The sequence below is a fragment of the Ambystoma mexicanum genome, chromosome 14 (assembly GCF_040938575.1).
Source record: "Ambystoma mexicanum isolate Mex_15411 chromosome 14, UKY_AmexF1_1, whole genome shotgun sequence".
Lineage (NCBI taxonomy): Eukaryota > Metazoa > Chordata > Amphibia > Caudata > Ambystomatidae > Ambystoma > Ambystoma mexicanum.
Window position 1 is genome coordinate 372,715,844 of NC_090940.1, and position 25,930 is coordinate 372,741,773.

At 48.0% G+C, this 25,930-nt stretch overlaps 1 protein-coding gene across 9 annotated transcripts in view; it reads left to right on the forward strand.

Annotated features, from left to right (window-relative positions):
- Positions 1 to 25,930, forward strand: part of C14H14orf28 (chromosome 14 C14orf28 homolog) — a 337,224-nt gene that overhangs the window by 181,258 nt on the left and 130,036 nt on the right. The gene's annotated exons all lie outside the window — the stretch shown is intronic.

The window sequence follows — 25,930 nt, forward strand, 5'->3', positions numbered from 1 at the left end:
CGCCATTGAAGCTGTCCCCAATCTCCAGGTAAACAAGAGTATTTATTCAGTGTACTTCCTTATATCCAAAAAGAATCTCACCATGTGCCCTGTTTTAGACCTGGGCCTGGCGAACAAGTATGTCAAACCTCAAAAGTTCAGGATGACAACCCTTCAGGAAGTAATCCCACTGCTACAGCAGGGGGATTATATGGCCACATTGGCCATGAAAGATGCATGCTTACATATTTCAATGTTGCCGGCGCACAGTAAGTACCTCAGGTTCATGATAGAGGACACCCACTATCAGTTCCAGATTTTGCCTCAACCCCAAGGGTATTCACAAAGGTACTGACGGTAGTAGCGGCTCACCTGTGCAGGCAGTCCATCCCAGTCTATCCTACCTTGACTGGCACATAACAGGGAATTCGTATGGAACATGCCAGACAAATACCCAGAAGACGTTAGATCTCCTCTTCAACCTAAGATTCTCTATCAACGAGAAGAAATCCAGTCTAAACGGGGGGCTCTAATTCGGACAAAAAATGGGCTTGTCTGTCCCTCCAATGAGAGGGTTCAAAACATGCTGTTCAAGATCCCACACTATATAACCAGTCACCAGGTGACTGTATGCAAAACCATGTGACTGATGAGGATGATGGCTTCCTGCGTCTACCTAGTTCCTCACACTTGTCTGCGCATGCGCCCCATGCAAATCACATCACCCTGTTGGAACTGCTAGCAGTGTTCAAGGCCCTGGAGGCCTTCCAGACACACCTCCAGGGGAAAACCGATCTAGTTCTCATGGACAGTACTACGGCCATGTACTACTTAAACAAGGGGCACTCACTCTGTAGGGCTGTCCAAACTGTCCCAAAACATCTGGAAGTTGGGAAGTTGGGCACTCGCACATGTTCCTCCTTTCACAACATGTTCCAGCGGAACTCAATCTTCTGGCAGACCTACTCGACAGAGACTTGCCCCTACCCGTAGAGCATGAGTGGCGGCTACAGGAGGACATTTTATTCTGTGCCTTCGTAGAATAGGGCTTCCCCGATATTGACTTATTCGCCACTTTGGATAACACCCAATACCCAGATTACACCTCCAGGGACCCACAGAACCGTGCCAAAGTGAACGGTCTTTGGATAACATGGTCTGGGAGATTTGTCTACGCTCCCCCCTGTAACCCCTTGCAACCCCCGATTCCCCTGCTCAACAGAATAGTGCACAAGATGCACCAAGAACCAGTCACAATAATCCTGGTGGCCCCACCAACCTTGGTTCTCCCATCTCATGGCAATGTCCGTCTCCCCTCCCAGGAAGCTGCCGTGCCCGTACAACATGCTGTCTCAAGATCAGGGAGAAACACTACATCCATGCCCTCAAACTCTCAACTTAGCAGCCTGGCTCCTGAGGTCAAAGTTCGGGCACCTTCAGCTCCCTCAGAGATGCATGGACATACTCGGAGAGGCACAGAAACCTACCAGCAGACATTTCTACTTCAACAAATGGAAGCTGTTTATCTGGTGTAATGTCAAGGACATCAATCCTATTGATTGCTCACCTAAAGATATTGTCCTTTTACCTAACTCACCTGTTAGGACTGGTTTTCCGTTCTGTTAAAGTCCACCTAGCCGCGCTTTCGGCATTAACCACATCCCAGAGCAAGGTTTCATGGTAGAAAATTCCTGTAATTAAAGCCTTTATGGAAGGGTTAAAGAGACTTCATCCCCCGATCTCCGACCCAGCTCCCGAGTGGGACCTGAATGTTGGTGTTACCAGATTGATGGGACCTCCCTTTGAACCAATGCACAAGGCTAGCCTTAAAGCACTCGCCTACAAGACCGCTTCCTGGTGGTGATCCCCTCTATAAGGAGAGATGGTGAACTGCAGGCCCTTTCATTTCAGGACCCATTTGTCACGATTCACAAAGACAAGGTGGCTTTGCACGCACACCCTCGCTTTGCACCCTAAATTACTGCAATGTTCCATGTAAACCAGTCCAAAGAACTACCCGCCTTTTTCCAAAACCCCACTAATGTGGTGGACCGGAGCCTCCAGGCACTGGATGTAAGGAGAGTGGTTATCTACTATGTGGAAAAGACAAAGCCACTAACAAAAAAAAAAAACATCTTCGTTTCAGTGGCAGCTGGTAGAGAAATAGACTATTTCCAAGTTGCTCGTAAACTGCATCACACTGTTTCTCTCGTCAAGAGAAATCTACCCTTCACGCCTAGAACACTCTCGACTCGGGGGACAGGGGCTATCGTAGCATTCATTGCAAATGTTCCTCTGGATTCCATTTGCAAAGCAGCAACCTGGAGTTCTGTACACACCTTTACACAACACTACTGCCAGGATACACACTCTAGGTCTGATTCTCAGGTCGGGCAAGCAGTGCTTAGACATCTTTGTTACTGTTCCTTCACACACCCCACCACCATCTCTGGGTAGTGCTTGCTAGTCTATGTACAGCATGTGATTCTAAGCCGATCCACAAGCATCAGAAGAAATGCATTGCTCGCCGTTATAGCATTTCTGATGATTGTATCTTCTTAGATTCACATGCGCCCACCCTTCCTCCCCATTTGGAGTAGAAGGAACATGGACTTCTTACACCTTCTCTCTTCTGTACTCACGCATGCAGACTATAAGGCCCTATAATACAACCAGAGAGAAACGGGACACGTGAGGAATTCTGGGTACACTACACGTCACATTGTGGATAGTGTTAGTCACGCCCATGTCAACGTCCCCTTTCGATCTTTGAAAGAAAGATGCAATACTCTGCGATTTCCACTAGATGTCGGACTATATGCACAGCGTGTGAATCTAAGCCGATACAATCATCAGAAATGCCATTAGGGTGAGTAATGCATGTCCTATCGGTACAAATAACAAGAATACAATATTTAAAAAGCATATAAATCATGAATATATATATATATATATATATATATATATACAAGCATATATATCATGAAGCATTTAACAACCATACAAATCATCATATCATGACATATTACTAAGCAAACGCTGTCTGATAAAAGGTTAGAAGAGACCAATCCACGCGTGGAGATTCAGGTCAGGCTGATATTGAGCGAAGTCCAGTTCATGAAGCAAGGGAAGTAACGTAGAACCTCACTCCCCCATATGCAGGACAAACAAAATAACAAGTGGTTAAGATACATGAGACAGAGGGCAAGACTGATTGGCAACGTCCCCAGACCATTCAGCCACATCTGCCCGTAGCAAAACAGACCGTGCCCTTGTTATGAGGACTTGCTCCCACTAAGGACTTAGCACACAAGGAATACTTCAGTATACCAGGAGACCTAATTGTCATTAACCCTCTATTCTTAGATTTCACACTCTGAATGGTTTCTCTTTTTGAGCCAGCATGATTGTGAAAGCAGCTGCTCAACAATCTTACTTCTCCTCCAGATAACACATAGCGAGGTGGGTACAAATGTATGGTGTAGTTCCGTCTTTTGTTTATTACTATGACACAGCCACAGAACCTTTCCACCAATGTCTTTGGCAATCATAAAATTGGTCAATTTGTGGGTAAGGACTGCGTTCTCATTACCCCATAGCCTGAGCAAGTGAAGAAGGGGCTGCTTAGAAATGGGTTGTAAATTAATTGGGGATGTGATTCTAAGTGTACACCAAAGTTCGGGGCTGAGGACGGCACGGCCAGAATCTTTTTGAAGAAATGATTCTCCACTACTTGGATGGAGTTAACATTGGAGTATCCCCCTCAACTCCACCCCGAATCTGGTGACAGAGGGTGCCTTATTATACAATTTCAGCAATAAATCAATTGGTTTGGCCCATTGACCTGATGACGCCCCTCCGCCCCCCCATTGCCTGCTTAAATTGTGCAGCCTGTTTACTCACATTCAGGTTCGGGCCAAAGGTAGAGGAGAACCTGACCCCCAGATAGTCAAAATTATCCTGGTACGCGCATTTAAAACTCTCATCCACATTCACCAAGACCGGCAAGGGCCGGCCACCCAACCTGGGCACATCGGGTGAAGATCTCAGTAGATGTTCATACATAGCATTAATATACTAATGGAACGGAAGAGAAGGGAGGGGCCAGGCCACAGCCCTGGCGCATCCCCTAACTCCACTTTAAAGGAACCTGCACATCTCTCATTAGCACCGTTACTGACAGGCCTGTGTCGAGTCATTCAGTCTGGCAAGGAGATTCACTAAAGCTGGGGGGCAATTCATGGATCCGAGCACAGCCCATAACCTGGCACGATTGACTTTGTCAAAAGCTGTGCTTAGATCCATGAATGCAATGTAAATTGGCTCTTCCTTTATATAGATGGAGTGAGCAATCGCCAAATAAGAATTAAGGGACTGCTCGGTTGTACCCAGACCCGACTGGAATCCCAACAGCACCAATGAGAGCCCCAGTGCCCACAACCCACTCCTCTAGCCTAGCAAGAATAACCCAGCAAAAAACTTCTAATAATGATATGGGCCTATATGAGGCAGGAGCTTCCCGCAGCCCCACTTTGTATATTGGCTGGATGGTGGCGTGAGACCAAGATGGAGGTACCACGCCCCCAGCACATATAGCTTTCAACACTTGGGTCAATACCGGAGCCCACAGTTCCAGAGCCATACCAATCAGATCGGCCAGAACATTGTCTGGTCCAGGTGCCCTGTTATAGCGCTTACAACCAATGGCTTTGGTTATTTCAGCCACTGTAAAAACAATCCTTGCAACAATTCCCCATTTGCACCAGGTTTCCCTTACTGCCCTGTGTTGCAGGGCAACAGTGCACTTCCCTCGGCATAAACTGTATAAAGATGTGAAATGGTCCAACCAAGTCTTATCTGATACTTTAGAGACCAGTACTTTCTGATTAAATGTATAAAACCGGCCCTGATTCCATATTTCCCAGAAGAGTTTGTGTCATTATTCTGGGAAGCTCTAACCCATGTATCACATGCCTCCTCTTCTATAGTCCTTTTCTTCCTGGCAAGGACCTTTTTCTGGGGACTTTGCACAGATGATAGTGTTAGAGGCCAGAGGACTTTTCAACACCGAGTAGGTGGGACTTGGTTCTAGTACATTCAGACTCCTTCAGTGTTTCCATAATTTTACCCGCTGCCCGGGAGATCAGTGATGACCGATTACACAATAACAACCCAAACTCTTTTGAGAGAGAATTCTGTTCCCTAGTCCCCTCCAACAAGACCTCCAATTCATGTGGACTGGATTGGATAGCCTTTCTTAGAAGTTCCTCCCTTCTGTCATAGTTCCACCTGAGCCTATGTCCATTGTGGGGGGGGGGGGGGGTTCAAAGATACCTCTGGCAGATGGACCTGCCCAGGAGAAACGTCCCTGTGACCCAGTCCAATGTCTAGCCCAATAGCAAAATGGTACTACAGATATTTGTGTTTTTTTTTTTTTTAAATTATTTAATTTTATTATTTTAAACATACAAAACTAACAAACAATACAGCTTTTCGGGACGTACATAATCAATATCAAACCGTCACATTATACAGTGTTATTCTCCGTCCTCTCCCCACCCACCCCATGAACTTGAGCCGGCTCTTCCGTGTCATCTACGGGAGCCATCTTGGTCTTTATTTCGTCCCAGAATCTGTGCACCTCGGGACAGGCCCAAAACCTGTGTAGCAACCCCGCCTCCACCTCCCCCATGAACTTGAGCCGGCTCTTCCGTGTCATCTACGGGAGCGTTTTCGGGAATCACAGTGCTTGTAGTCTTCTATTTCATGGTTAACCTGGTGGGGGTTTACCATAGAGGTCACTAATTGTCACCAGGCTATCAGGGGGCCCACTTCCTCCTCACCCCCCCCCTGGTAACGGCTTCAAACCATACTACTGATTCTGCTTCCGCCCATCTCAGGGGGTTTACCATAGAGGTCACTAATTGTCACCAGGCTATCAGGGGGCCCACTTACTCCTCACCCCCCCCTGGTAACGGCTTCAAACCATACTACTGATTCTGCTTCCGCCCATCTCAGGAGGTCCGCCCACCATGTCTCCACCCTGGGTCTGTGGGCCGCCTTCCAGCCCATTGCGATCCTGCGCTTGGCCAGGATGTAAGCCAGGTCCTTCATCTTGCTTATGTGCTTTAGATTGCGTGGCCTGGGAAAAAGCCTGAGCATGCATGCCCAGCCGACCCCACATCCAGCACCACTCGCCCATCGGCCATCTTAGTCTTTATTTCGTCCCAGAATCTGTGCACCTCGGGACAGGCCCAAAACCTGTGTAGCAACCCCGCCTCCACCTCCCCACACCTGGGGCATTTCTGCGTGGCTGAGCCTCCAAACCTGGCTATTTTCCCAGGGGTCAGATAAGCCCTATGGGTGACATACAACTGGATCTGTTGGAGTCTCACATTTTGGGACACCTTTTTATGGTACCTTTGAGCTCTCTCCCATTGCCCTTCTCTCATGGGTCCTCCTACCTCCTCCTCTCAGTCCTGCCTCAGTTGAAGCAGATCCTTCCCAGCCTTAGCTCTCAGGAGCTCGTATACCCTGGATATCTCGTGCCGGCCCTCCGAAACATCGTACATCGTTTCCAGGGCGGCATCAGGTTCTTCCGCCAACACTGTCTCAGGCCAACTCTCCCTCACCCGTTTCGTGAGTCTGGTGTAAGTTATATATTGGCCTCTATGCACCCCTGTCTCCTCCTGCAAACTCTGGAATTCCAATACCTCCCCCTCCTGCCATATATCCCCGAGGGTGGCCAAACCCACCGGTTCCCAGTATCTAAGGACTATTTCAAGCAATTGGGAGTCGTTTCCACACAGCGCCACCAGCGGAACCTGCTGGGAGAGCTGATCCGGATCACCCACCGTTCTCCACGTCCTGCGCCAGACCTCCCAGCCCAGCTCCAATAGTCTCCCTCTTCCCACCAGTTTACTCTTTTGTAGCCACACCGTCTCTCTCAAAGTATGGAGCCAAGTCGCCCTGCAAGAGTCTAGCTTCTGCCGAGTCCTATGACGACAACCACCTGGCCACGAACAACAGCTGCCCCGCCAGATAATAAAGCTCAAAGTTCGGCAACTTTATGCCCCCCCTGTCGCACGCGTTCTGTAGTTTCCACAGGGCCACTCTGTTCCTGGAGTTGCCCCATATGAAGCTACTGCGCATACCATGAATTCTCTTGAAAAAACTTCTGGGAATCAGATACGGGACATTTACAAAAAAATGTACGCGTCTGGGCAGAACCACCATTTTGAGCAGAGCTGCTCTCCCCATCATAGATGGGGGTAATCTAGACCAGAACACCATACTATTCTTAACTCCCTCGATCGCTTTCTCTGTATTATGTTCGTGCTCTGTTTCCGTCCTGTGGTAAATGTTTACTCCCAGATACCTAAATGTCTCGGGTTGACAGGATATTTGCAGGATAGGCAGCCTCACCAATGGGACACTCTTGTACCTTCCCAAGGGGAACAAGCTAGACTTCCCGGGGTTCACTGATATGCCAGAGAGGGTGGCATAACGATCCATCACCTCCAGCACATATTGCAGGTTTTCCTCCGGGTAGCGCAAATAGAGGAGCATATCATCTGCATACAGCGATATCGGGTGCATGCCACTTGTTGTACGAATCCCCACCTCCCCGTATTGTTGTCGCAGGCATATTGCCAGCGGCTCTAGTGCCAGTATGTATAACATGCGTGACCAGGGGCATCCCTGTCTGGTCCCTCTGCTGAGTTGCCATTTGTCTGAAATTGTGGATCCCGTTTTAACTCCCGCTACCGGGGTGCTATATAACATCTGGACCCACCTGATGTATCCAGGGCCCATTCCGTAACCTTTCAGGGTCGCTTTCAACCATGGCCACTGCACCGAGTCAAAGGCTTTGACCGTGTCTACCGCCACGATCGCCAACTCACCCGTGTCTTCCCCGGTGTAATCAATGATATGGTGCAGCCTCCTGTGGTTGTCTGTGATATTCCTACCAGGGACATAGCCCGTCTGATCTGGGTGTATCAACTTACCAATCCCCCTCTTTAGCCTACTGGCTAATACTGCCGTGAGTATTTTACAGTCCTGTTTGACCATGGACAAGGGTCTATAGGACCCGCACTCCATGGCTGGCTTGCCTGGTTTCAGAAGTGGGATAATCACTGCCTCGCGGAGGGATGGTGGCAATTCCCCCTGCTCGTAGGCTTCATTAAACATGGCAAGCATCGGCTGGAGTAGCTCCTGCTTGTATGTGTTATAAAACTCGCTAGGCAACCCATCTGACCCAGGCGCCTTACATGTGGGCAGATGTTGGATCACCACTTCCAGCTCGTCCGAGGTAACATGGGGCATCCAGATCCGCACGTTCTAGGTCATCCAGGGTGGGCAGCCCTATATCCTCTATTGTTCCCAGTATGTCTTGGTTCATATCCTCCCCTGTGTCCTCATATAGTTGTCTATAATACTTGAGGAACTCCTCGTTTACCCCCTCCTGGGTGTTATGGGTTCGGCCTTCCACATCCCTGATCTCTAATCACTGAGCGGGGGTCTCGCTTTTATACAGCCAGGCCAGCAATCTACCCGGCTTATCCCCCCCTGCATGTAGTCTCTCTGTGTATTTCTTGTAATTTAATTTGCATAATCTATCCCAGAGTCCACTGCAGGTTAACTGTAAGTCTTTTATCTTGGCACTGTTCTCCCGGGTTGTCTCCTCATTTTGCATGAGACCCTCCAGCTCTCTTTCTGATTCCTGAAGTTCCCGTTCAATGCCCCCTTGGAGCCCTTTAGATTTCGATATAGTGACCCCCCCGCACCACCACCTTAAACGCCTCCCATACTGTACCCACAGAGCGTACACTGCCCGTGTTAGTTTCAAAATATTCCTCGATGGCCTCCCTCAGGTCCTCTCGAAACCCCGGGTCTTGTAACGCCTCAGTTCTGAGTCTCCATGTTGGGATGTGTGCCCTGGGGGGTTGATATTGCCACTCTACGACCAGAGGCGAGTGATCGGATAATACCCGAGCCTTATATTCTGCTCCCATGGTACTATTATCCACCACCTTAAACCCCATCAGTTCATCCGAAAACCTGACTGGGAAACAGAAATAATAGTGGAGCTACCCAGCTCAGAAGAGAAAGTTAACCTGCATGGGATTTCCTCACAAAGACTATTTACAGTGCGCAGTCTTGGAGGTAGTGCCATAACCTCTGCCATTCTATGCATAGTTTGGAGTCTGTCATAATTGTAGGTGGGATCCCCACCACCACATCCTCAATATCATCATACAACCTACTGCCCGGCCCTCCTCCCAACTTTGCATTAAACTCTTCCCCCTAGCATCAAAACACACGTTTCAAGGTTATCTGACATGTAAGCAGTTCTTCTTATATTGACTGTGCAGACTATTATCGAAGTTGACCAATATATCGTACATACTGGGTCTAAAGATTCTAACCACCAAAATAAAGGAAGATGGGGACTTCAATACGACCAGATTGCTCTCTGCATTACCACCATTATTCCGCCCCCTCTTATTTCTTTAGACCAGCCCTAAATATGAAACGTAACCATCCACGTTGATTTCATTTTGAAACCACGACTCTTGCAGGAGAATGATGTCCAGCCCTTCAAATCGATACTGTGTCTCCAAGCATGCTAACCTAGTTTTAACCCCTGCCACATTCCATGACAGAAATTGCTCAGCTTGTGATGTTACATTAGAGGAACCTGGGGAAATGCTTTTGCGGGCCCCAGGGTTATGGCTGCCACTTGGGCCTGACTGCAAGAGTAATTCGATGTCATCCGTTTCGCCAAAACAGACAAACCGTTTCGTTGATGGTACGAAGTTATCTTCTTTGGCCACTCCACCTCTGGGGTCCCCAAGATAGCAACTGCAGGAATGGCAATTGAGCATGCCTCAGACAATCAAGTGGAATGTGTTCAATCAAACTCCTCTGGTGCAGCATTGCCCCCCCCCCCTTCCACAAGGATAAAAATGGTTCAGTTCTACCATCCATGCACAACGCTTAGGACTAGCGAGACCTAAGTTGTAGGCCACCACCCAATTAGTCACTCCGGGGTACTTAAAGGTCACCGCCATACAGTCCCCTTCAGTTGATTTATTTGTGAGACCCACCCATGGAACTCTACGGGCCATTAGGATTAAATGTGGATCAATGGGTCTGCCCTGAATATTGGAATTAATCCACTGGGTCGACTTTGTAATAAAGGCACTACAGTCCTCTCACAACTGGCCTACAGTGTTGGAACATTCAAGATCACTTCCACCAACGACAATGCTTAAGGGGGCAACTGCAAATAATTCTGATTCGTACGCACCAGATGGAAATGCCACATTTTCACAGAGAGCACATGTTAAAAATTATTTCAGGATAATATTTCATTTGACTGGCTTGCATTACATCTAAATACTAATATAAACTAACAGGCTAAACCCTTCCCAGTATCCTGTAACATGTCCTTAACAAATTAGTGCAAATTGTTTCAGATGAAATAATTTGAACGATTTTGGAAAGTGCTCTTATGCAATGGGGTAAGTGTACAGTTATGAGCTGTGTGGCTTCATTCAATGAGTTTTAAATGTGCAGCGTAGCAGAAACTGCGGATATGAAATTATGCTGCTTAAGAACAAGATCATTGGTATTCTCAAAAGGAAAAATACTGGGCATGGGGAAGGATTTTAATTGAGTGGCAGTGAGAGGTTATAAAAGGGACTGCAGTGCGGTGTGCCAGATCAGATGTTTAGGAAACTCCTGGGAGACGGGCAGGCAGACATCCACCGGCATCCAGGGAGTGACAGTCTGGAGGACCCTCGAGTGCTGGGCTGAGATATTTATTGGCCTTTTAAATACACTTATAAAACGCTTTTTCAAGTACATGTTACCTTACTAGGCACAACAAGCCAATAATCCTGAACAATATGAACAACGAAAGAAGGGAACAGAACAAGGAGAATGGAAACCAAAAGTTGGGTAAGGGGAAATTCACAATCTGCGTGAGAGGACAGAAGGGGCATTTTACCGCTGACAAGTTTGACAATGAAAGTTAACTAATTACGTACAACAATTCAGCGGTTTGTCATCCGATGTGTAGAGGGCAGCATGAACCAATGCCTTCCAGGCTTCGAAAATAATTCATCTCTACTCCATGTACATTAATAGCATGTCCCCAGGCCGTAGTCTCAGTTTCTCTCCAACGTTGCATTTCTTTTAGCCATATTTCATATCGTGGGCCCTTGTTCGTTTTCCAAGTCATGGCTACACACCTTTTACCCAGCATACATGCCAAGTCCATGAATTTAGGGATGTGCTTGTGCTCACTGTTTATAGTGTACATACCTAGCATACATTCCTGTGGTGTCCATTTGTATCTAGTGATCCCTGCGCCTACACAAGTACGTTTAATTCTTCTCCAAAACTGTTGAACAGTCACATTCTCAGAACATATGCATTATGTGGGCATTGACTTGGCATCATCATTGACAAGTGGAAGCTGCGTCCTTGTTAAATTTGTCAACCCTAGATGGGGTCAAGTGTGTACGATGAAGGACATTAACCTGCAGGAGTCTGAAACTGGCGTTGCATGGGACATGTTTGCCATGTCTGAGTGCCCACTGTCACTGTTTATCCGTGAATTCTTTCCCCAAATCCACCTCCCATTTGGCCCTAAGCTTCGTCTGATCCCCGATCGTAGTCAACTAAGGCCTAGTATTTTCGGGACACTGGTCTCCAGCCATCTTCTAATTTGTGCATATGTGTAAGGAGCATATGTGGTTGTGGTTCCTCCGGCTAATTAGGCCAAGCGCGTTTTGCAAACTTAGTTATCTGTATGTACCTTGGGAACTGCCCCCTCGGGAGACCCTCTTTCTGAGTAAGGTCTAAGAACTCTCTATAAGCGCTATTATCATACATAACTCCCCATGCTGCAATGCCAACATCTTCCCAGCACAGTGCTATCTTCAGCTCCTGTGGGTCCCATTGTGTGTTAACCAATTGAGATTTGTGTGGTGAGTATGGAGTGTGAGCTTTAGAATTCTCATGGTCCGTTGCCAGATTTGTCTGCCCAGTGTCACCAGTAGGGGGTGTGGTACCTGTTTGCTCAAGGAATGCCAGAGAGCGTTTCACAGACGCGCAGAGCGAATCGGGGCTTCTAGTAAAGTATGTTCTGTGTTGGGTTTGTCTGTCAACCACTTGGCAGTGAAACTAAGTTGTGCCGCCAGATAGTAATATTCTAAGATGGCAGTTGTACACCACCTTGTACAAAGGGTAGTGTCATTATTGTTGTAGATAGTCTGTGTCTCTTGGGCAGGGGTCAAGTCCTAAAAATTAAAGTGGGGGGACTCTTCAACAAACGCAATTGGATGTGACGTCGCCAGAAATTAGCATATCAAGGTGAAATATGCGCATTTGATTAAATTGTCTTTGTATAACCACCCAAATTGAACAGGACGAATGGCACTTTCCTTTCATAAAATCAACACACACACAAAACCAAGACAAGATATTTTCTTCTAATAGTGTTTTTGAAAATGTTAAAATGCGTGCATGTTTTAAACTCCAAGAACCAAATCAAATGTTTTCCCTGGAACTTGCAGTACCGAAATGGGATATTTCACCTTTGTTTGTTAGCTTTGATCAGCTTATATAGTGCAGTGTTGAAGTGTCCAGCCTGCAAACCTGACGACTGCGGTTTGAACCCTGAGGTCATCTATAATTCATAAATTCAAAGAGGACATCAAATGTTTCTCTTTTAGCTGGGGGGTACTGAGTCCACCCTCTGAATAAAGAAGGGGGACTCCGTCCCCCCACGTGTACCCTCGACTTGAGCCCTGCTCTTGGGGCCCCACAGAAAGGCTTTAAGCACGGTTTCTAATTCCCTAAAAAAGCAAGCCGCAATATAATAGGTGACATTGGTGAACCCATATAATAAACGTGGCAATATAATCCTCTTTGTGATGGCCAACCTGCCCATAAGTGAGAGAGGTAGTTTAGACCAGAACACTATTGAACTTTTGACTCCCTCCACCGTTCTGAGGGTGTTTAGAGCGTGTGTGTTCTGGGGTGTGCGTTATCTTTATACCCAGGTTCCGGAATGAGTCATGTTCCCACTTCAATCCCCAGTCTAATGTCTGGGTTAGTTTGGTATCCTTCAACTTTGCTAGTGGGAAAAGGCATGATTTTTGCTTATTAAATATGATCCCAGAGTATCTTGCAAAATTGTCCAGTATCTCGAACATTAAAGGGAGGTTGTGGTGCGGTTGGCATAAGTAAAGTGGTGTTGCCTACACGTATCCCAACTATGAGGAATTCCTGTCTGAGGTATACTGCAATAGGTTCAAGCGCTAAGATATAAAGCATTGGGGGGGAAAGAGGACCACCTTGCTGAGTCCCTTTCTGGATCTCCCATTGCTTTTATATATATATATAACGCCCTGTTATGACTCTGGCAGTGGGGGAAGTGTAAAGTATTTTAACCCATGGTCTAAAATGTGCCCCAAATCCAAAACATTTTAATGCAGCCGCAATCCATTCCCAGTAAACGGAATCAAAAGCTCTAACTGCATCCAGTGATGCTACTACATAGTGTTCTTCATGGCTTTACGTCTGCTTGACTACATGTTGTAGCCTGCAAAGGTTTAAGGTAGTGTTGCACCCCGGGACATATCCGGTGTTTTCCAGATGTAAGAGTTTTGTTATACATTGTTGGAGGCGAGATGCCAAAATCGTTGTTAACAACTTTCTCCAGCATTGGATCTTTCATGGATTCACATGCTTAGAATATTCCCCGTCGTCAGGCTGGGAATCCCCGGTACATTATATAGACCCTTTCCCGTAGGAAAACTTTTTCGACGCTTATGCGTCCTATCCACCTCGTTTTGTATCATGCGTGCCCGCAACGTCAGGACGTCATGATATAAATACAGGACCCGCCCCCGCGCTCCCTCAGATTTCAACCGTCTTTCAAAGTAGTGGGATCCTCGTGTTTACTACTAGTGAAAACTAGGTTGTTTTTTCTGTTTCGCTTCGGCGAAGTTCAAATTCTGTAGAATTATGTCTGGAAAAGCGTTATTTCGCCCGTGTGCAACATGTGGCCTCAAAAAAGTTTATGAAGGAGACGGCCACATGGACTGTATCTACTGTCTCCACCCGCACCACACGGCGGATACATATGAGATATGCCAGGGTTTCTCCCAAAAAACCCTTAAGGACCGTAAAAGAAGGCTGGTCGACTGGCTTAATGACGGAGCGGGTGCCTACCCGGCTTCGGAAGTTGGCTCCACGGCCTCCAGGAGCAAGTCGGAGCCACCATCGAAAAAAGTGCGGCCAGCGGAAATTCGCACTGAGGACAAGCATAAGGGGAAACATGCTGGATCTTCCTCATCGCATAAAAAGCCCTCCTCCTCATCATCTAAGACGGAGAGGCTAGCGCTGTCAAAATCCTCCTCAGGGGACCGTCCCAGGTCTTCCATGAGTCGGGATGCTTCAGCCGGGAAGTCGGCATCGAAATCGTCGACGAGATCTAAGGGCTCGACGACGACGACGTGCTCGTCGACCTCGGTGTCATTGACGATGCCCATTATCGTTCAGGCAGCAGCGGTTGGGATTCCTTCGTCGACGGAGACTCAGTCTATGGCTTGGCTGCCAGAGGTCTATGACCCGATCCCCCCGGAGGTCTTACTGCAGCCAGACACAGCCTGCTCGGCGGAAGGAGAAGGTGACACGGTTCTGCAGCCATCTGATTTAGGCTTACGGCCTTCCACGTCGGCGACGACGACGATGGGTGCGAGTGGGGGTATGGTACCTATATCATCCACGTTACTGACCCCTCAGACGGTTTTGTCTCTGGATGTGCTTAATTCTCTTCAGAAGCTCCTGCAACGGCTGGATACGCAGTTCCCTCAACCGGGGACGTCATCGTCACTGTTTTCGGTACCTTCCGTCGACGAGCAAACATGTACGGCTCGCTAGACGACTAAACACCCATCAGCTCCCCAGGTGGTAAAAGATCGTCCTCGAGCTCAGGAGGAGGGTGAATTGTCGGGGTCCGACTCTAAACTGGGTGACTCGGGTTCAGACATCTCCCTGTCACCGTCGAGGGACCCAACATGGAATTCGGATGTAGAGTTAGAATCTACGAGGAGCCAGACACAGCCATCTCCCCCGGATGATGTGGGAGCCTTCCATGCAATGATGGGAAAAGCGTGTTCCGAGTTCGGCTTGATTCCTGAGGAGCAGAAGAAAGACTGTTTCCTTTTTGACCACATGGGTCAAAGGAGAAAATCGGTATTTGCCATCCCAATCCTGGACCACATGTGGCAAGAAGGTCTCAAGACGATGCGCCATCCGTTCTCGGAGCCAGCCATAAAAGGACGGATCGAGAAAAAGTTTAAAGCTCCGGAGTCCACTCCAAAATGTCTAACATCACAGCCTCTGTCTGATTTGGTGGTGTCGGCGGCAGCGGCTAGGAAGGCCAGGGTACAGCAAAAATGTTCAACGCCACCGGAAAGCGAGGCTAGGAGGCAGGACGCCTTTGGAAAAAAGGTGCTCTCGGTCGGAGCGACGACAGTAAGAGCAGCCAATTCCTTAGCGATTGTGTCACGATATGATAGAGAAATGTGGCACAAACTAGCCCATATCCTAGAACACCTGCCAGACGAACACCGGAAAGCAGCTATGTTACTGGTACGGGATGGTGAAGAGGCCTCGAACCACGCTATTAATATCACAGTTGACCTAGCAGAATCCGGCTTCAAACAAATCAACCACGGAGTAGTGCTTCGTCGACAAGCGTGGCTCAAATGTACTACTTTCCGTCCTGAAGTCCAGTACAAAGTTCTTGACATGCCATGCGAAGGGGAACACCTGTTTGGCGAAAAGGTTGATGAAGCGCTGAAAGGGATGAAAGAAGACACGGATACTGCTAGGTCCCTCGGCGCCCTTCAAACGGGTAGAAACTTTCGCTCTTTTCGCCCCTTCAGGGGTGCTTCTGGAAACTCCCGCTTTGAAGCCTCGAGGGACCGTGGATTTAACAGACCCTCGTACTCTTCACAAGGGTTCAGACGAGCGTCCCAGTCGGCGCGTGGAAGCAGGGACTATCAAGCCTCCAGGCGGCGAGGCTCGGGTCCGTCGTCAACGAAGAACAAGCAAACCAGCAACCAATGACGGCCTTCGGAACGTCCTGGGGGGTCGAGTCTCTCATCACTTCGACTGATGGAAAGGCATCACCACAGATCGATGGGTTCTAGACACGATTCGCATGGGTCATGCGCTGCAATTCAAAGACAAGCCTCCGCGTCTTCCTCCTTTATTCTCGACACAGCCCCACCTCCGAATCCTACGACAAGAGGCGGCGCTTATGTTGCGAAAAGGGGCGGTAGAGAGAGTTCCTGTGGCACAGGAAGGACAAGGAGTTTATTCCAGGTTCTTCGTAGTCAAAAAGCCAAATGGGAAATGGAGGCCCATTCTCGACCTAAGGGTACTCAACAAGTGGCTAAAGAGCCTAAAATTCAAAATGCTAAAGCTCCAAGAGGTTATCAGGTCGGTGCAACCCATGGATTATCTATCATCACTAGACCTTCAAGATGCTTATTTTCACATCCCAATACGCCCACGACACAGGAGATATTTAAGATTCGTCGTCGGGAGAAAGCATTTTCAGTTCAAGGTCCTCCCGTTCGGGCTCAAGTCCTCCCCCAGGACGTTCACCAAGTGCTTGGCCCCTATAGCGGCCCATTTAAGAAAGGATGGTCAGCATGTCTATCCATATCTAGACGACTGGCTGGTCAGAGGTTCGTCCAAGGAACAAACGCGAGACAGTCTAAGGGCCACAATGTCCCTCTTACAGGAACTGGGCTTCGCAATAAACTTCAACAAGTCCTCCATAGAGCCTTCGAGGACCTTGGTCTTTCTAGGAGCGGAGTTTCATACACACACAAGCCTGGTGAGACCATCCAGCGAAAGAATTCAGAAACTTCAAAGCAAGGCGTCGGAATGGAGAGACGGTACCAAGGTTTCAGTGCGCAAGTACATGTCCCTGCTAGGGACCATGTCGTCCTGCATTCCGTTGATAAACAACTGCCGTCTGTTCATGAGACCTTGCCAGGAATTTCTAGCGGACCGTTGGGCGCAGAGCCGAGGTCGCTGGTCCGACAGACTGGTCGTCGACGAACAACTAGTTCAAGCACTCTGCTGGTGGAGAGTGTCTACTCATCTAACAAAAGGAATGCCTCTACTGGAACCAGAGTTCCAAAAGACGGTGGTGACGGACGCATCGCTAATCGGATGGGGAGCTCATCTGGATACGTTACAGGTACAAGGCCAGTGGTCGATGCAGGAGTCCTCCCTACACATCAACCTGCTAGAACTGAGAGCAGTGCGATGGGCTCTGAAATCTTTTCTGCCTCAACTGAAGAACTCGGTGGTGCGTGTCATGGCGGACAATACCACTACGATGTTCTACTTGAGGAAACAAGGAGGGACACGTTCCAGGTCCCTATCGACGGAGGCGCAGAAAATCTGGCATTGGGCCCTGCAACACAACATGCAAATCTTAGCGTTCCACCTACCAGGCGTGAGAAACGTGGAAGCCGATGCCCTCAGCAGAGAAATGAACGAAGTTCACGAATGGGTGCTGAACGACCAACAACTACAACAAGTATTCAAGAAATGGGGGCACCCTTCCATAGACTTGTTTGCGACGAAGAACAACAAGAAATGCCATCAATACGCAAGCAGATGGCCTCAGCAGGGCTCACTGGGGGATGCGTTCTCCTTCCCATGGACGAACAAATTCCTGTACGCATTCCCTCCTTTTCCCCTTGTACGGAGGACGTTGCAATGGATCCTCAGGTACCCATGTCGGGTAATTCTGGTGGCCCCGTACTGGGCCAGACAGGTGTGGTTTTCAGACCTGCTACACTTAGCGGTGGCGGAACCGATGAGATTTCAGAAGACCCCCGACCTTCTGTCTCGACAGGAGGGGGTCGTTTGGCACCACGACCCGGACAGCCTCAAGTTGACGGCCTGGCTCCTGACTTCGCTGAATTTGGTTGGCTAACGATTCCGGAGGACTGTCGGCGTATCCTGCAAGCGGCAAGAGCACCTTTCACAAACGCCTCATACGTGTACAAGTGGAGAAGTTTCTGTCAATGGTGTGAGGATCAACCAGGTTTGGCCCCGCAATCGATTAAGCCGGAACAGCTCCTTCCATACTTGCTGTTCTTAGCTCAAAAGGGCCTGTCGGTATCGTCAATAAAAGTACACCTAGCGGCCATTTCCAGGTTTACTCGTCAACGGCATTCGGCACCATTGTTCAGCGACCGCCTGATTAAACACTTCCTTAAAGGCCTCTTTCGGAGTTTCCCTCCAGAGAAGAAATTTCCGCCGGAGTGGAGCCTCAACCTGGTCTTAACGTCTCTTATGAAGCCTCCTTTTGAGCCAATGTCATCATCGTCTCTAAAGTTTTTGTCGTGGAAATTGGCCTTCCTGGTGGCCATCACTTCAGCCCGACGTATTTCAGAGATTCAGGCTCTAATGGTAGACCCACCGTACTTACGATTTTTTAAGAACAAGGTAGTCCTAGCCACTAACCCGCAGTTCATACCAAAAGCCCCTTCGGTGTTCCATAAACACTCCTCTATTGTGTTGCCTACGTTTTTTCCGGAGCCATGCTCGGGAGCGGAGCGCATGCTACACACCTTGGATGTAAAAAGGGCTCTCAAGTTCTATCTTCATCGTACGCAACCGTTCAGAGAAACGAGACAGCTGTTCGTGGCCTATGGTTTGGGGGCTAAAGGAAAAGCCATTTCGAAACAGGGGCTGTCAAGATGGGTGTCATCTACCATTTCGTACTGCCATTCCAGGGCAGGGAAGCCTCTTCGACGACGGCCAAGAGCTCATTCAACTAGAGCAGCGGCATCGTCGACGGCGCTGTGGGCCGGAGTCCCTCTGGGGACATCTGCTTGGCGGCTACCTGGGCGGCTACACACACCTTTACCCGCCATTACTGCCTGTCGCAGCAACATGCCGAAGATACCCGGATGGGACAGGCAGTGCTTCGACACCTATTCCAATAAGGTAAGCCCCGGCTGAGGGGTTGCATCCTGTGGAATTTATGACTGTATGTGGTTCGTTTTTCCTATGTTAACGATTAATGATTTATACATGATCATAGGGAACGACCTTGGCGAAGAAAGTATATGGGTTTGCATGCACGCCTCCTCTTTGGGGTGGTACTGCTATGTAATCTATTCTAAGCATGTGAATCCATGAAAGATCCAATGCTGGAGAAGGGAATAGTTTCTTACCTGTAACTCCATTTCTCCAGCATTGGTATCTTTCATGGATTCACATGCGCCCACCTGCCTCCCCTGAATATGCAAACCGGTTTCCCCACTACTTTGGGGGCCGAAATCTGAGGGAGCGTGGGGGCGGGTCCTGTATTTATATCATGACGTCCTGACGTTGCGGGCACGCATGATACAAAACGAGGTGGATAGGACGCATAAGCGTCGAAAAAGTTTTCCTACGGGAAAGGGTCTATATAATGTACCGGGGATTCCCAGCCTGACGACGGGGAATATTCTAAGCATGTGAATCCATGAAAGATACCAATGCTGGAGAAATGGAGTTACAGGTAAGAAACTATTCCCTTACATCACAATTTAACATGGCCAATGGTCTGTATGAATCACACATGTCTGCGGGCTTTTCTGGTTTAAGCATGGGGACTATCCAAGTTTCCCTCATTGTGTCCGGAAGTTTTCAAGTCTCGAAGGCTTCTTCAAAGACCTTCAGGAGTGTCGCAGCCACTGTGTTTTGGAATGTTTTGTAAAACTCAGCAGGTAGACCATCACTACCCGGGGCCTTCCCTGAGCCCGATGCCGTGATTGCGCTTTTTAATTCTTGTAGGGTGAAGGGTTGGTCCAGGAAGCCACATTGGCTGGTAGTAAGCTTTGGGAGTGTGATGTCTGTGAGGACTACCTCTATTTCATTTGCAGGGACACAGGTGTTGTGACTATACAGTGCAGCGTAGTATGTAGTGAATATATCATTAATTGCTGATTGCGCTCTCCATGTTTCCCCGCATTCGTCTTTCATTCGGATAACCAGGGTTTTAGGATGTTCCCTACGGCAAAGCCAGACTAGGAGCCTCCCAGATTTATCCCCCTCTGCATGTGTGCGCACGGTGTTGGCTGCGTAGTCCACTTTGGATAGGCTTTCCAAAGTAGCTTGGTGGTCACTGCGGACCTCCTGAAGGGTACGCGTAGCGGATCCCCCTGTAGGTTTTGTTGTTTCCAGTTCCCTTATTCTGCATGCTAGGGCCTCAAGTTCAGTTTTTTTAGTTGTTTCCGAAAACCCCAGCCCCTTTTAGGACTTCTCCCCTAGTGACCACTTTCAGGGTTTACCAGATTGTCACCCATATTCATACGCTACCAATGTTTTATTCGAGGGGGGGGGGGGAAAGCCAGTGCTTCTCAGAATTGCTCCTTAAAGGCCAGGTCTAGCAGTAAATCGGTGGGCATGCGCCACGTAGGGACCGGGGCGTACGGCGCCTCAGCATTCCGGAGCACAATAAGGAGAGAGTGGTCTGATATTACACGAGCCATGTAGTCTGCACTAGTAAAGTTCTGTAGGTGTTCTGTGCTCACAACAAAATAATCCAGCCTTGTGTGGAGGTCAAGCGGGGAGGAATAGTAGGAGTATTCCCTCAGACCCGGGCGGCGCTCTCGCCACACATCTGTAAGGGTGAGTTCTGTCAGCACAGTATTGAGGCCCGTTGTTGCCGGGGGAGGCTTGAGTCTTAAGTGGTGCAGACCCGTCTAGTACCGCGTCGCACATGCACTTGAAGTCTCCCCATATCAAGAAGGCATCTCTGTGGGGGATAATCCGGGCAGTAAGTGTTTGTATGTACGCAGGTATGGCATAGTTAGGGGAAATATGAGTTGAGTAGGACTACTTCCACATTTCCTATATGCCCCTTGAGGATGGCGTATCTGCCCTGGGTATCTATATCACTACTCAACATCTGAAAGGGTAAGGAGCTGCCTACCCATGTAAGGACACCCCTGGCATATTGGAGTATGGAGCCCCATATACAGCGCCTCTCCAATATTTTGCTACAGCATCTTGTTCCTTCCCTGTCAAGTGAGTCTCTTGTAGGAGGGCTATCGAAAACCTTCTTGCGCTGGAGATATGACTTGACCTTGTTCCTGCGCATGTATGTGCCAAGGCCTCTGACATTCCATGTGATGATTCTAATCTGCGTCATCTTCCCATGTGTGTGTGTTACTAAACGACAGGCGCTAGGGCCTGGCATCATGGGGAACATTCGGATGTGTAGTCGCAAGCGGTGCACTGTGTAATGTAAACAACTATTTTTTTTTTTTTTTTTTTCTTTTTCTTTTCTGCTCACTAACCTATTTATGCAGTATAGAGAACAAAAGGCATCAACCTTCGTCTTGGTTGGATCAATAAACTAAACTTTGTCAACCAACCCCAGAACGTGGGGTCCCAACTTTGCCCAACAATCGTAGTCTGTTTGGGCTTGCCGGTGCACACTTTCTCAAGCATGCATCGGCCGAGAGATTCAGCACGGGTAGCCTGCCAAATAGCCATATGGATTGGGGGAGGTTCCTCTGGGTCATAATGGGCCGGGTCTCCAGCCCCGGCGTGGTAGCTGCTGTTGTAACAGCCTAGGTGTGCGTAGTGTGATTGAGGTAGTTCCATCATTTATTTATTTTCGTTCCCCCTCACCTCCCCCATCTTGGTTTCCACACATGCATAGCAGTTTTGGTTGTCGTGGCAGTAGACGACTGTAGCGTCTATATGACTGCAGTCTTTGTCCCTTGTTGTGGTAGGTCGTTGTGCGTGTCCAGATTGTTATGTTCTAGCCACATCGTTACTGCTTGGGGGGGGTTTCAAAAAACCTTGACTTGCCATCATATATCACTTTAAGTCCTGCAGGGTAGGTGAGCATGTATTTCTATTCCTTTCTTCCGGAGCCTGGTTTTGACTGGTACACATCTGTTTAGTTGTTGTTGCACTAGGGGGCGGTATAGTCTGGGTATATGGCCACCTTTGAGCAACCAGGCTCAATTTCTCCATCTCTAGAGTACTGCTCCAGTACTTCCCTGTCTCTGAAATTCAATATTTTGGCGATAATCAGGCGAGTATACGACCTGGGTGGGGGCTTTTTTTGGAGAGATCGGTGCGCTCTCTACTGCAAATCCCTGTGACAGTTTGTTAGTGCTGACTTCTTGTAGGAACAGATTTCCAATATATGTTGTGGGATCTCTGCCTTCTGTGTCTTCGGGAATACCCAGTACCCTGACGTTATTTCTGCGGGAGCTTCCCTCCCAATTTTCTGCTCTCTGTTCAAGGTAATGATTTTTTAAAAAATAAAAATGTAAATTTATTTTTAAAAAAATTGTATTTTTTAGTTTCAAACGTTTTCAGCCTGACAGCCAAGTCTGTGGTGGTAGTGGCAGTTTCTTTCAGCTGCACCTCCGCTTTTGTGACACGTTCTGCTAGAGTTTGCACATCATGTTGTAGCAATTGCACTTCAATGCTAACCATCTGTTTATGTTCTAGAGAGGTTCTCAACACCTCATCTTCTTTCGGATCTGCACAGGTAGCAGTACCCATTGTTCCTGGACCGCTTTCTTTTGTGATTGGTGTCTGTGTCTTTGCGTGCCCCGCAAAGGAGTCCGTTATGTTGCCCTTCTGTTGTTCTTTGCAATAGGCATATTGCCCGCTTGCGCCGTTGCTGCTTGTCTCTATGCCGGAGTATCCTAACGTTCACTTCAGAGGGTCAATGTTATATGGCCATTTGTCTCCATAGGCTCTCTCTGAGGTTCTCCGGGGGCAGACAGAGGTGTCGGGGATAGCGCTTTATCTTGACCAGATATCAATTTAAGGAGCGTCTACCCCGTCTTGCTCCTCGTCAACCTGTTAAAATGCAGCACCTTTGTTTTCCGTAGAGTATGCGTAGTTACCAACTATTCAGGGTATAGTCGTTCTGTGACTCACCATGCTCTCTAGCTGAGGCGCAGTCTTTGGACCCTATCCGGGTGCGATTGTAGGACAAACGGTTACATGTCTACAAGCTGCCGGTTGTGTCCCAAAACGTTTAGATGGCTTGCTCGGAGGGGCTGTCTCCCACAACAGGCATATACCACTGCACGGTCAGCAATCTGTGTGAGCGCAGTGCAGTACAGGTTGTCTATCTGAGTAAGTCTGCTGGTCTGTTGCACTTGCACTCTTCCTTGCCTCTGTGTAGGAGAGCAACGAGGAACAAGTCTAGAGATTGGTATATTACTTATAAGAAGCGTGTCCTAATGTCATAGAAGGGAGGGTGCAGCCCCGTAATGCAGTTTGTCTTGTGCAGGCTGGATGTTGGGACATGAAGGGAGATTCATATACGACTGCCGTGCAGACTTTTTCTCTCTTCCTCTAGCGCTCACTGGGGGGTCGTCTACTTGTCTACTTTCATGTGGGGCTCAGTATTCCAGCACTGAAGCGCTGTTTCCACACTGCGTGTGGACCCTTAAAGGGTATGTAGGAGTAACAAGCAGCTCTGTATTTAGCGGTCAATTAAAGGGAGCAATGCTGCCACTTATCCGACCTCGGATGCTAGGCCACTGCCTCCTCTTGCAATCGGGCTGCTACCGCCTTGCTGCAGGCGCACACCGACAACAATAAGTGGAAGCTCCCCCGGGCGTGCCTGCGACGCAGGCATGGGAGCTACTTTGCGCAATGTCCGTCGTAGCTGATTGAAGCGCTGCGTAGTGTGTTTTCATGCGTCCCCCACTGGTATCAAGTGCTGTGCCTCCCCCAGTTCAGCACGGCCGTTGTAGCAATGATGCTGTTTCCAGGTGTAATTCAAGCCAGCTGGCCACAAGTCAAGGGCCTCATGTGTGAATCAATCTGGTACCTCATGGGCGGGTTGTGCGCCGCTGTACCACAGGTAGGTGTCCCGGTGTATTGGTACATTGGGTGTGAGGGTCTTTTGGTGTAGAGCAATCGCTGCACCCACTCCTCTGGCACAGCTTCAGTTAGTGGAGCTTTGGATAAGAGCCGCCATCTTGGTTATGCTTTTGGCGCGTTCAACTAGAACGGGAGCGGTCTGCTTATTCGGTTACGATCGCGTTCCACTTTGCTCAGCCTGATTCGGGTAGCAGGAGTCCCCAGGCTACCGCCACGGCTAACAGGGTCAGGAAAAACGGCTATTAGATGCTGTTTTCTAGCATCTGTAGAGGATCACCGCCAGAGCTCGAAGGAATCACAGCCTCACGTCATGAGGTCTAGGCCACGCCCCCATGATTTAAGTACATGCCATTCCGAATTTACAAGATTGCTTTACAGTTTGATTTTCATAAAGCTTAATTCTTGCCAATTTCTGCGCTTCCAAGTTCGGTTTGCTAGGGCTGGGTACAGCTCATTCTATTTTTTTGAAATGTCTTTTGCAATTTTTTTAAACATTCGCTATAGCAAATCCATTCTATGCATAGCTGTTATGTGTAATTGCTAAGTCGATCTGTCACATCATAAAAATTACTTTGTTCTGATGCATTTTGTGGCAGTTGGTCATTCTATTTGATCTGCACACACAGACAAGTGCGCGATAATAAATGTTTCCATGTGAATAATCTGGTGTGAACTCTATAGTTAGAAAGTGAACGAGAGTGCAGTATTTCCGTTTTGCCCGTTCACAGCTGTGTAGATCAGCCACCAGGGAATACATCTGCATCGTAGATAAGGTGCTGAAGGGTAGAGGTACCGCCCCAGGTTAAGTAAGTCCAGTATCTGGTATTGTGAATAACCCCGGGATAAAGGACAGGTGTTAGACTACATTCTGAGGAGAGTTTCACCACTATAAAGGGAATCCACCATGACTCACTACAATAATAATAATATACCACATAAGATACCACCATTTACCACAATAATAAAATACCAGAAGATTAGGTGCAATTACTCCAGAAAATATAATTTGGTGCGTTGGCCATTGGGAAATTTAAAACCGTTACTGGGCGCAGCGTATAGCCATAGTGTGCACTTGAAAGTGAATTAGTGCTGTGAAGTGATAGTGCACGCAACGCTGCACTGTCACCATGTCCCAAATTGAAGCGGATTTTTCCGCTCTGGCTAATTATCTTGAGGGAAAACTCTTTGCTCATGGAGTTTGCTCTTCAGAAAATGTAACCATATGGAAAGACGGGATATGTGGGGAAGTGTAGAAAGAACTGCTGCAAAATATTTTTGAGGAAGGGAGCATCGTGCAAGTATGCCTCATGAGACTGTTTAGAGCCCCAGGCCGAAAGGAGGAGAAGAATTGTATCATAAGGCTATGTGCAAAGTTATGGTTTCTATTGCACCGGTCTTTGAAAATGCAAGGAAATGATACTGAGGTAATTAGTAAAAGGCAGAGCAGTGTGGATATTCATTTGGTCAAATACGCTGTCTAAAAGCGGAATTATAGCAGTCTAATACAGAATTGCAATCTAAATGTAGCAATATGGATACTCAATTGGCTCAGAAGGAAAAACTATTTAATGAGTGAACAAGAATTAATGCACTTAAAAGGGATTTTAGATGCAATAGGACAAGACAAAGAAGATGCCATTTCAGAATTACAAACGGAAAGAATAACATGGAGAAAGATAAGGAATTCCATGTTGTAGAACAAGAAATAGTTAAATTGTTGGAAGAGAATGAAAAGGAGGACGGAGCATTTAACCAGTGCCAGGTGCACATAGATGAGTTGCAAGCCGTGATCAATAAAATTAGGGATGATAATTCTAATCTTTGCCATGAGGCAGAATGACTTCATGGACAATGAAAGAATGTAAAACAGCAAATATTCAGTCTAAAATCTCAAGAAAGGCGCCAAGGCGCTACATTCAATGGAGTTGAGGTTAACCCCAGGTCTGCCCAAGATAACAGTGTACCGATA